General features: G+C 38.2%; 1 long non-coding RNA gene across 2 annotated transcripts in view; it reads right to left on the reverse strand.

The window, feature by feature from the left end:
• LOC147998008 (uncharacterized) overlaps positions 1–9212 on the reverse strand; it is a 40744-nt gene extending 31532 nt beyond the window's left edge. Inside the window, exon 1 of one of the 2 annotated variants that reach the window (XR_015647310.1) lies at positions 9079–9212. This is a non-coding gene — a long non-coding RNA (uncharacterized LOC147998008). Of the gene's footprint in view, positions 1–6833; positions 7044–9078 lie in introns of those variants that run through there. The other variant, XR_015647309.1, reaches the window with a different exon arrangement.
• Positions 9213–13177: the final 3965 nt, after the last annotated feature.

Here is a 13177-nt window from a genome sequence, read left to right on the forward strand (position 1 = left end):
GTGTCCTGGATATCCTTTATGTTTTGAGCTAGGTCTTTTCTGTTTTACATTATGTTTGACAGTTGTGTGATTCTTCTGCTCCTTAGATTATGTCTTCTATGTCTTTTATCCTGTTGGTGATTCTCACTTCTATGACTCCTGGTCTCTGTCCTAGGTTTTCCATTTCCAGGGTTATCTTCCTTGTGCTTACTTTATTGTTTCTATTTCCATTTTTAACTCCTGGGTGGTTTTGTTTATTTCCTTCTCCTGTTATGCTGTTTTTCAAGTAGTTCTTTAAGGTAGTTTTGTGTTCCCTCTTTCTTGCATTATATTTGTTTACTTCAGTTTTTTCTATTGTCCTGCATTTTCTTAAGGGAGTTACTATTCTTAACATCCTCCATCATCATGATAAATGTGAAATTAAATTTAGATCTTCCTTTTCTGGTGTGTTTAGATATCCAGTGTTTGTTTTGATGGGAGAATTGGGTTCTGTTGAGCCCAAGTAGTCTTGGTTTCTGTTGTTTGTGTTCCTGTGCTTTCCTGTGGCCATCAGGTGGTCTCTGGAATTAGCTTGTCTTGCTCTTTCTGACAGTGGCTTGACCGTCCTGTAGGCTCGTGTGTCAGGGCTGCTGTAGACCTGTTTTCCTGTTTTCTTTTACCCAGTTAAGGGAACAGAGTATTCTGCTCTCAGGCATGTAGTTGCTCCTGTCTACTTACTTTCAGCTGTCCCTGTGGGCGGGAACCAGAAGGAATTTCCCATACTTCTCCTAGGTCCCTCTGTGGGGGGAGGGGGCACAGATGGTACAAGGTGTTTTCCTCTTGAGTCAGGAATCTGGGCAGAGAGTAGTCTCCTCTGATTTCCCAGGAGTGTCTGCTTCTCTGAGGCTCTAGTTACCCCACCATCATGATTTGGGTACAGGGAGCTGTTTGACAAGATCAGTTCCGATCCAGGCACAGTCTGGAACATGGTGCTCCAGTAGATTTACTCCTCCTCTATTCCAGAGTCACTATGCAATTTTGTCTTAGGCCAGAGATGTGGGTAATTGTGGGCAGAAGTGGTAGTCTGTGTGCATTGTATGCTCAGTATTGCCCACACTCCTGGGTGATCAGCTCTCTCTCCCGCAGTTTCTAGGAGAAGGGAGCTTTGTGCTGGAATCAGCAAGGTTCAGGAGCCAGCTTGAAACTGGAAATGCCTAATCCCAGAGGAGTTCTGCCTTTGCATGTCCTGAGTCAACCAGTGAGCTCGCTTCAAGCAGAAAAGTTGGAATCACCTCTTCTCTCAGGCCTGAACTCACTTGTTTCAGCTTTCCATAAGGGCTGCAACCAGAAGTGTCTTGACCCTACTGCTCCTAGGTTCCTATGCACAGGAGGCCCAGATGGAGCTAGGTGTTTTTTTCTTGAGTCAGGAATTTGAGCAGAGTTCTCACGGGTTTCTGCCCCTCTGACAGTGTAATACTTCCCCACCCCTCATGACATTTGGGTGTAGAACACTGTTTGGACAAGTTCAGATTCAGCTGCATTTTGGACTGCAGGGCTCCTGCAGATTGACTGCTCCTATATTCATGTATCCAGTGGCACTATGCAGTTTCCTCTTGGGCTAGGGATCTGAGCATATGTGGGAAGAAGTAGCAGGGTCTCCTCGCTGAGGTCTCAGTATTGCACACTCTTCTGGGTGTTCAGCTCTTGTCCCACAGACTTTCCAAAGGATTTCAAATGTTCACTCCCTATCTTACAGGTCCTCAGTCTTTCCAGTTCTCCTCCAAATTTTGTTTGAGAAGATGCCTCTGGTTAAGGGGAGGTACAACAGGCCCAATCAGAAAAAAAAAGGGGGGCTGGAAATCTTCTTCTCTTAAAGGTAATCTCAGTGATTTCTCATATTCCACAAGTGGAATAAGTCCTGCCCCTTCTCCAGAAGAGACTTTAATACCTTTGCCAGCTGCCAAAGCAGGGCAGAGAGCTCTGTCCATTCACAAAGACAGTCAAAGATGTGCCCTATCTCCACCAACGTGCTTATGTAATCTGCTTCGGGTAAAATGAGTTTGAAACCTGATTCTGCTGACAAAGCGGATTGCAGAACTACCCTATTAAGCCAAGAGGACATTCAAAGTCCTCCACTATTAAAAATGCGCTTAAATCATCACTTATGATCCAAGGCGTACAAAATACAGTTACAAATACCCAAGTGAACCTCATAACACACATACCAGCCCAAGAAGAGACAAAATTTTCTGCATGTACACCATTAGATCAAGGACCATTGACAGTTTCAGAAGGGGCTCTTGAGAGTTCCACACCCACGCAAGATGTGGTAGAAATTTCTGAATCCACCGATGGAACTCCTGTGCCTTCTGCACATAAAAAAATATGTTCTAGCAGCCTCACCATATCCCCCAGTACTTCAAATGTCCCTATATAATAGAGAATTATTCAAATATCCTCTACCACTGAAGGGACCCTCCTGACATCCCATTAGGCCCCAAAAAGCCAAGTTTATCAAAACACACTGTCAATGAGCCATGCAGACTCCATATTTATACAATGTGCAGAGAAGATAAAATATCCCCTACCTCCTCAGGGGACTCTAAGTCGTTCTGTCCTGAAAGCAGAGGCTCCAAAATTTTCCACATATACATCAGAGATGCTAGAACTTCCCAAAACTGAGCAGTATTCTCTGAGTATTACTCTATCTCATAAAGAGACTGTGGGACAAGAAACTTCTACAAAAGGAGGTCTACCCATAGCCACATCTTTAGAAATGTCTTGTGGATGTGACACATATACAAAAGATATTCTTGGACAGATTCCATCTGTAGAGAAGGTTATGGACCCAAACATATGTGAACCATGAAATGCGAACACCAGAGTCTGTAGCATCCTCGACAACTGAGGAAAGGGATTCCTTGTATTCCATTAGTGTAAAAGAATGAATACGACCTCCACAAATTCCACAGTAGGCTATAGGAACTTCCTTATCTCCTCAAAATCAGCCATCTTCCCCAACTACAGAAGATGCTACACACTCTTCCAAATATTCAGAAAGGATTGCCATTCCTTCTTTATACCCACAAGCAGACCCAGAACATCTGCCAAATACCTCAAAAGCTCTGGATTTTACCTCATCTTCTGAAGGGGCTTTGGAGCCTGTTTTGCCTCTCAAGCAGGCTAGGGAACCTGACACTTCTATAGGAAAGTCGGTTTCCACTTCTCCAGCCGAAGAAATTTCTCTTGGAACTTCCACAGTTACAAAACAATATCTAGAATATGTCTATGATGCTCAGGGAGAGGTCACATTTTCAGAGGTAGCTCTAATACATACTCTCCATTCTGATATCACAGTAAGGATTCTACACGTATACACGGTACATTAAGACCTTCCTCATCTGAGAAGGATGTCTTAGGATCTACTGCATCTGAACAGCATGTTTTAGAACTATCCCCATATACCTAAGTAGATTTATTTAACATGTCCACTCTGGGGATAAAGAGGCGACATTCTCCCTCTACCAAAGTGGACCACAGGCATCCAGTTTCTATAAAAAAAAGGTTAAGATTTGATCCTTCTGATGTAGTCTTGAGAAATTTCCTCTAAAGAAGATAGTTTCAAACATCCCCCTTCTGCCAAAAGGGATCTTGTGCCATCTTCTGCAGCCAAAGAGACAGCAAAAGCTACATTTTCTCCTCAGGTGAGTCCTAATCTTCTCCATCTGTCCAAAGGGTCATGGAATTTCCAAAAAATATGAAGGAATTGTGCAAAGATGCCATTCCTTGAAAGGACTTGCTGGACATTCCATATTGTCCCAAGATGCTCAAGTAACTCCTCCTTCTACAAAAAAGGCATGTTCACCGTCTACCCTAGGGTTTCAGAGAATTTCTTCACTCCTCTCTAGGGCTCCAGAAAGTGTTCTCCATGCTCAAAGTGGTTTGTCATTGTGCAAATTAGACTTCAAACATATAAAACGCTTTTTTTTATATTACCAAAGGTCTGAGGGAAAGTCCACATCGAAAAAAAAATCATTTAGACCTTGTGCCATTAGTCCAAGTATATCAGAAAAATTCCATGTCTTTTAAAGCACCTAAAAATCTATCTTGCTCTAGCACTCATCCTAGGAAACAATTACCTTTAGTCATACAATCCCTAGGATCATTGAAATACAAAAAGGGGTGTCTAGAAACTTTACCATCTGCCAAAAGGTCTTTAGGATGTTCACCAACTTCTCCAAGAGCTCGGTTAACCCATAGAAGAACAAAAGAACTAAAGCCATCTGCTCAGGGTGTTTTCCAAAAACCACTTATTTCTTCTTTACTTTTATACCAAGACAAGAGGCCAGCTTCCTCATCCCCATCTCTGATCCCTTCTTCCTATTTGTTCTCTCTCCCAAATCGCTCTTTACTCTGAATTAGATGCCAATTACTAAACCATAGACATATGGAAGGAGGTAGTTGCTGTCAAAACAAAACTTGTGATATCACAGAAGAAGCTACGGCTCTCCAGGACACAATAGAATTTTCAAGGAGGGCCTAATGATGATGGAACTGCCATAGCCTACCTGCTCAACAGCTTCCTTGCATTGACCAGATTTGGTTGTGCACTTTCCAGTAGTGTCTCCTGTGATACAGTAGAAACATTTACATGCTACATCTCTCTAAAGCTAGAGCCTTCTCTCTGCTTTATTAGTGATTACATGCTCTGAATGAAGAAAGTTAGTCAGGGGCTTGTCATGGGTAGAAAAGATCTAGGAACACAGAAGGAAAGATATTCTTCTGGAGATTAATTTTATTCTCCGGTCAAATCCTGTGACATAAAGTTCAATTCCCTGGGTTTTCCCTGTTTCGCTGGTGCCAGTATTTTCCCTACAGAACTTTAATTGAGTGAATATTGTTTTATATTTTCTGATTGTAAATTCATTGACAGGGGAGATTATATATGTTCCTGCATGTGTACTCAAAATTTCATTTTTCAAATTCCATTTTTTGCAATGAATTTGGTATCAAACGTGGCTCAGCTATAGAGTGAATATAAGAGTGGAAATATTGTGTACCTACTTCTAATGATCAACTCCCAAATCCATATTTTATCCATTAATTACAAGACATCAGTAAAGCAAAGGACAACATGGAGTAAAGAATGTGTTTCTGAAGTTCTATTAGATATCAGTCCTCTAATATCTACCTTCTTGTGTTCCCAGGGATAGGCTTGAGGGTTTTGGATGTTTTACCATAATTCTTTCTTCAGGCCACACATCAGTTTCTGAGTGATGGGCAGTGATAGGAATGGCTTGTGGCCAATGAAACCTCAAATTCAATAGGTTATAAAAAACAGGAGGGAGTCTATTTGCAATTGTCACTTGTGGATCCTATAGTCTTCACCTTGTTATGCAGAATCCATCCAAATATTAAACCAAAATTCCTAGTTGTAGGATCCACCAAAAGTATATATATATATATATGTATATATGTATATATGTATATATGTATATATGTATGTATGTATGTATGTATGTATATATGTATATATGTATATATGTATATATGTATATATGTATATATGTATATATGTATATATGTATATATGTATATATGTATATATGTATATATGTATATATGTATATATGTATATATGTATATATGTATATATGTATATATGTATATATGTATATATGTATATATGTATATATGTGTGTGTATGTATTCACATATATATATGTATGTATTCATATATATATGTATGTATGTATATATATATATATATATATTTATATATATATATATCAGGCACAAAAACTAGATAAGATTGATGAAGATAAAATTGCATTCTGCCAATAAATGGTTTTAGATCTTTCATGAGAGACACAGCTAGAGCATGTCAAATACAGAAGTGATTGGTCGTGGCAAAGCAGAGAACTGAATACAGACCCCTTGTTTGTAGATGTTGAGAAAGGATTACAAGAGCTGAATGGGCTTTCAACCCCCAAAAGTACAACAAATTCAATTAACCAGAGCTTTCTGGAATTAAACCAATATTCCATGACTGTTTATGTACAGACCTGTGGCTCCAACTGCATATGTGGCAGAGTATGGCGATGTTGATCATCAATGGAAGGAGAAGCCCTTGGTTCTCCCTAGTTCAAGGGAATGTCAAAGCACAGTAAAGGTTATAGATACGGATAAGGGGATCAGTTAGGAATATTAAGGACAGGAAACTGGGAAAGGAAATAACATTTGAAATGTAAATATAGAAATATCCAATTAAAAAAGGTATATAAGAAGCTGGGGATTTAGCTCAGTGGTAGAGCGCTTACTTAGGAAGCGCAAGGCCCTGGGTTCGGTCCCCAGCTCCGAAAAAAAGAACCAAAAAAAAAAAAAAGGTATAAAATTTGCTAAAAAAAAAGGAAAAAAAACAAAAGATAATTAGCAGCTAATCAGACCTATTGAGTCAGTAATCCAAAGGGTTTTGTCAGGGATTTATAGTCAGAATAATACTAGTGGAAAGATTGAGATGATGAAGATCAAATTTGGAGCACTTCTCTCTCCCAAATACCAGTATCAGACACTTACTGCTCTATAAGTATCCAAATAATTGAGGAGTTTACTCTGAGCTGAGGAAAGTATACTTATTTTTCACTTCTTCCTTAGGACCATTTTCTTCTGGGCAATAAGAACAAAAATCCATGAGCTCTAAGGAAAAGAACAGTGTCCTTCCAAACACCTGGCTTTTGGGGGAAAGAAATTAATGATATAAACTCTCTGACTTCCAGGAACCATTAGAAGCAGGGAAGTCCAGATTCTTCTGAGAGGCTCCCAGCTCCTGATCCCATGTGTGGAAGGATCAGATCAATTCTATCTCTTCAACTTACATTTTCCACTCCTACCAAGGCTTCAGTAAGATTTCTCAGGGATGATGTATTTCTTCCTTCTTTTATACCAAGACAGAAGACCAGCTTCGTTCTCCCCATCTCTGATTTCTTCATCGTCTTTGTTCTCCCACCCTAATGACTGTTTCCCCTGAATTTGAGGCCAATTAGTAAAACCTATAGGTACTGAAGTAATATCTGAGAGGCATTTGCAGTCAGGACAACACTTATTACATCACAGAAGAAGCTAGTGCTCTCAAGGATACAAGAGATTTTTCAGGGAGAGCCTAATGATATTGTCACTGAGAACTGCCATGGCCTGACTCTAAACAGCTTTCCTTACATTAACCAGTTTTGAGGGTGCCAATTTAGGTATGTCTCCTGTGACACAGTGGAAACTTTCGTTCTCCATCTCTCTAAAGCTAGTGACTTCTGAATGGAGAAAATGAGTCAGGGGCTTGGCATGGATAGAAATTATTTAGGAACTTGGAGTGGAGGAGATTCTTCTGGATAATATTTTTATTCCCAGGTCAATTCCTGTGACATACAGTTCAATTTTCTAGGTTTTCTTAATTTTATAAAGGCCAGTACTTTACCTACACAACTTTCGTTGAATGAATATTGTATTTCACTTTCCTATTGTACATTCCTTCATAGGGGACATTATAAATATTCCTGAATATGTACTCAAAAATTCTGTTTCCAAATTCCATTCTCTGCTATGATTTTGGAAACAAAGTGGGCCCATCTATAGACTGAGAATAACAGTGTAAATATGGTGTACCTACTTCAATTATAAATTCCCAAATCCTTATGTTATTCAAAAATTACCAACATCAATAAAGCAAAGGACCACATGGAGTATACAATTCGTTTCTCTATTCACATTTGATATCTGTACTACACTATCTACTTCCTGTGTTCCCATGGCCAGACTTGAAGGTTTTAGATGTGTTGCCATGATTCTTCCTTAATGTCATTTATAAGAAACAGGAGCATGGGCAGGGGGAAGAAAGACTTGAGGAACAGTGAAACCTCAACTCAATACCTTCATAAGTACAGGAGGGAGTCTCTTTGATATACTCATTTGCAAACTCTACATTCTTGACCTAGTTGTGCAGAATCCATGTAATCATTCCACCTAACCTAATAGGTGTAGGAAGCACCTAAAGTATATATATATATATATATATATATATATATATATATATATATATATATATATATATATTCAACCACCAAAACTGGATAACATTGATGAAGCTAAGAAATGCATTCTGCCAGGAAACAGATATAGATATTTCCTAAGAGACAAAGCTAGAGCATGTCAAATACAAAAGTGAATGTCAATGGCAAACCAGTAAACTGGAAATGGAGTTCAGTTGGTAGATTCTGAGAAAGGATAATAAGAGCTGAAAAGGGTTTCAACCCATAAGAACAAAAATGCCAATGAACCAGATCTTTCTGGTACGAGACCAATATTCAAAGGTGGAAAATGGAAAGACCTAAGGCTCCAACTGCATTTGTAGTAGAGGATGGCCTTGTTGGGCACCAAAGGAAGGTTAAGCCCTTGGTCCTCCCTTGGTTTGACTTGCATTTAAAGGGAATGTGAAGGGACAGTAATGGGATGGTTTATAGAAGAAGTGGAGAGGGACCTGTTAGGGATCTTACGGGAGGAAATTCTAAAAGGAAACAGTATTTTAAATATAAATATATAAATATACATTTTTAAAAAAGAAATAAAATTTGTAAAAAATAAAAGATATAAGAAATAAAAGAAGAGAAAACTACCAGCTAATTACAGCTATTGACTCAGAAATCTAATGAGTCACTATCAGGTAATGACAGTCATAGAAATAATAGTTGAAGGACTGAGATGATGATGTTTCAAATAGAAGCTCTTCTCTATCCCAGATATCAGGGTCAGGCACAAACTGCACTATAGGAATCTAAAGCATGGAGGAGTTTACACAGAGCTAGGGTTACAAAACTTGTCCTTCCCGTGTTCTTTAAGTCCCTTTTCTTCTTGTCAAAAAAAATAAAGGCCATGCACTCTCAGGAAAACAACTGTGCCCTTTCCATCCCTTGGCTTTTGGAATAAAGAAATGAATGATATAAACTCTCTGACTTCCAGGAACCATAAGAACAGGTAAGTCCAGATGATTTTGAGAGGCTCCCATGTCCTCATTCCCATATGTGGAAAGCTGAGATGAAGGCTGTCTCTTCAGGAAACCCACTAAACACCTACCCCGGACTCACTGAGCTCTCAAATGGATCAGGTAATTCTTCCTTTTTGATACCAAAACAGAAGGGAAGCTTTCTTTGCACATCTCTGATTTCTTCATCCTCTTTGTTCTCCCTTCAAAAATGTCTGTTTATTCTGAATTAAAGGCCAATTAGTAAGCTCTAGAAGTACTGAAGAAATATCTGAGAGGCAGATGCTATCAGGACAACACTTGTGACCTCACAAAAGGAGCTAGGGCTCTCTAGGTTACAAGAGATTTTTCAGAGAGGACCTAATGATAATGTCTCTTAGAACGCCCATGGCCTACATGCTGAACAGCTTTCCTTACATTGACCAGTTTCAAGAGTGCCTTTTCCAGGAGAGTCTCTTGTGTCACAGTGGAAACATTTACGTACTCCATCTCTCTATAAAGTTAGATACTTCTCTTTTCTTCATTAGTGGTTAAATGCTCTGAATGGTGAAAGTTAGTCTGGGGCACGTCACGGGTAGAAAAGATTTAGGAAGATGGAGTGGAGGTGATTCTTCTAGATAATATTTATACTCCCAGGATTATTCCTGTGACATACAGTTCAATTTTCTAGGTTTTCTCTGTTTCGCAACGGGCAGTATTTTCCCTATAGACCTTTAATTTATTGAATATTGTATTACAAATGTGATCATATTCTAGTTTTCTTCTCTTGCTTAGTGATGAAAAAAGTGATACCCAGTACTGTATTAGAACAAACATTATATAGTACACCTAAAGAAAACAAATTGCTCCCAAGGTCAACATAACTTCATAAGTAAGCAATTTGAATTCACAGAGAAATGTTAAAGTATTGCATTATTTATCCTTAAAAGGATACTTGTAAGAATCTTTTAGAAACAGAAATCTAAACATCTGTATAAAAATGTTATACCTGCTTTAAATGATCAGAATGCACATCTGTGATTGGCAAACCTTATTAAATCCTATCAGGAAGCTGAGGGTAAAACTGGTTCAGAAAGCAGTCATCAACAGTCCAGCCTTTGTGACAGTCACACCATTAGCCTGTGCCGCCATTGTTCTTGATCCCTGACCTTAAAAGATCCCAGCCTTTCCGAACTACAAATTGTTCCATACATTGTTTTTTATATCAGAGTCAGTAGGGAAAAGATCTTAGCCAGCTTCACAAACAATTTTATTTTTCCAAATGCTTTTAATGGGTTGTGGTCCTCGCTAATCATTCTACATTTCCTCGGGCAATGATAGAAGCAATGATCTACCCCAGAGGCAATTGCTAAAAGACCTGTATCACTCTTATTGCAAATGCCAATGGCACTGCCCTCTGAGTGGTAGAAAGCTCCATGAGGATTTTCATGCACTTCTTAGATTAAGAGGGAATGAGTGCAATAACTGAGCACCACTCTGCCTGAAATCCTCGTGGGGTTCATGACTCACCAAGGTCCAACGAGACTGTGCTGAAGATTGGGCCATACCCCAGGATTTCTAAAGCTCTGTGCCATTCCTCCTTCACAGGCCTTGGCAATACTCCATTTCAGAACCAAATTTGAACTATGCTTTTACCCTAGATATAATTTCAAATACTATACTAATTAGGGAGAGTGTGCAGCCTTACATTGTCCTTGACTTTAAAGGAATTGCTTTACATTTCTTTCCATTTAGGTTGATGCTGGGTACCGGCCTGCTGTCCATTGCCTCTATTATGTTTCTGCATAGGACTCGTATCCCTGATTGCTCTCACCCTTTTAACATGAAGGTGGGTTGGAATATTTTTGCAAGCTTTTTAAATATCTAATGAGATTATCATGTGATTTTTCTCTTACAGTTTCATTATATAGTGAATTATATTGATGGATTTTCAGAAATTGAAACATCTCTGCCTCCCCCTAGAAATTAATAATTACACAGCATAACCTACAGAAAGGATCTCACATTCACATGCATACTCCAATAGCTCCCTCCCAAAAAAAAAAAACAAAAAAATACAAACAAAAAAAATCATGCACCCTACTGAACAGATGTAATACTCACATACATACTCAAACATCCTAATCGAAAACACAAAAACCAAAAAAACATGCAAGCAAAAAAAAAAAAAAAAAAAAAAAAAAAAAAAAAAAAAAAAAAAAAACCCTGCTCCCGCAACATCTCATTAATACCTTTAAGCATTAATGTCCTCTACTCAACAGTAAAAGGACACAGGCTAACACAATGGATGTAAAATCAGGATCTATCCTTCTGTTGCACTCAAGAAACACAATCCAGCAACCAAGATAGACACAACCTCAGACTAAGGGGTTGGAAAAGATTTCCAACCTAATGGACACAAGAAACAAGATGGTGTAGCCATTCTAACATCCAGCAAATCAGACTTTCTACCAAAAGTAATCAAAAGAGACGGGGAAGGATACTTCATATGCATCAGAGGAAAAATCCACCAAAATGACATCTCAATTCTGGATGTATATAGGCCAAAGACAAAAAGCAGAAATATTGGTGAGAGAAATATTGCTAAAGCGTAAATATCACATCGAACCTCACACATTAATAGTGGGTGACATCAATGTCCCATCTCACCAAAGGCAGGCCATTGAGACAGAAATTAAAAAAATAAATAAATAAATGATTTAACAAACACGGGGTTCAATAAAATTGACCTCACTGATATCTACAGAATAGTTCACACAAACACAAAAGTACACACTCTCTTTTCAGTACCTCATGGAACCTTATGCTAAAATGAACATGTTCTCCCACTCTAAAGAAGCCACAATGGATACAGAAATACAGCACTAACCATTGGATCTTCTCAGATCACCATGGATTAAAACTGGACTTCAACAATAAGAAAAAGTTTATAAACTCATTGAAATTCAATAGCTGGCAACTTAAGATCCAACAGTTCAGGGAAGAGATGAAAAACAAAAAGTGCTCCTAGAATTTAATGAAAATGAAGGCACAACTTCTCCAAACTTACCTGCATATGCAGCACAGGGTGCTTTTATAAAGAAACCGGAGAGACCCCACACTAGCAACTTCCCAGCACACCCTAGATCTCTAAAATAAAAAGAAGCAAATACATATTAAAGGAGGAGACAGCAAGAAATGATCAGACTCAGGGTGAGAGTGATCCATCAGAAACAAAGAGAATACAAAGATCAAAAAAAACAAAAAACAAAACAAAAACAAAAACAAAAAAAAAAAAAAAACAAGAGCTGGTTCCTTGGGAACATCAATCCGACAGACAAATCCTCAGACAGATAATGTAATAGGAGGAGAGAGCATCCAAATAACAAATTCAGAAATGAACAGGGAGCCGTATCAATGTACAATGATGAAAGTCACATAATCATTAGTTCTCACTTTAAAGTGGATGATTGTGTAGACTGATTGCACTGACCACAGGTAAATTTAGGTAAGATAAACTCTGTAAATAGCTCTACAACACCTAATGAGACACAAACAAAATTAAGTTTCCCTACTGAAAGAGCTCAAGGGCCAGATTGTTTGAGTGCAGACTCCTACCAGGTTTTCAAAGAATTCTCAACCTACACCAAAAAAACAGAAACAGGAGGAAAACGCCAAAATGATTCCATGACACCAGTTTCGCCCTGACACATAAATCACAAACGACACAACAAAGAAAGAATTTCAGGAGAATTTCCCTTACCAACATTGGTGGAAAAAATACTAGGTAAAATGCTCAAAAATAAAATCCAAGGGCATATCAAAACCGCCATTCAGTGCCATCATGTAGGCTACCTCCTGAGGCTGCAGGAGTGGAACAATCTATGAAAACCCATCAAAGTGATCCACTATATAAGCAAACTGAACTGAAAAATAAAAATATTCTGCCCTCAGCATTTCACATTAACGTGCGAGCTCCACCTGGAGTTAACTTTGTGGATGTTGCATACCATGCAGTATATATATATACACATATATATTTATATTATATATAAATACATATATATATACATATTTATACACAAATATAAAATATTATTATAATAAATTAATATATTAAAGTGATATGTACAATCATTATACTAATATAATTAATAATATACTATATTAACATATTAAAGAATATTATTATTAAAATAAATAATACAGTCA

The sequence above is a fragment of the Rattus norvegicus genome, chromosome Y (genome assembly GCF_021556685.1).
Source record: "Rattus norvegicus strain SHRSP/BbbUtx chromosome Y, alternate assembly SHRSP_T2T, whole genome shotgun sequence".
Lineage (NCBI taxonomy): Eukaryota > Metazoa > Chordata > Mammalia > Rodentia > Muridae > Rattus > Rattus norvegicus.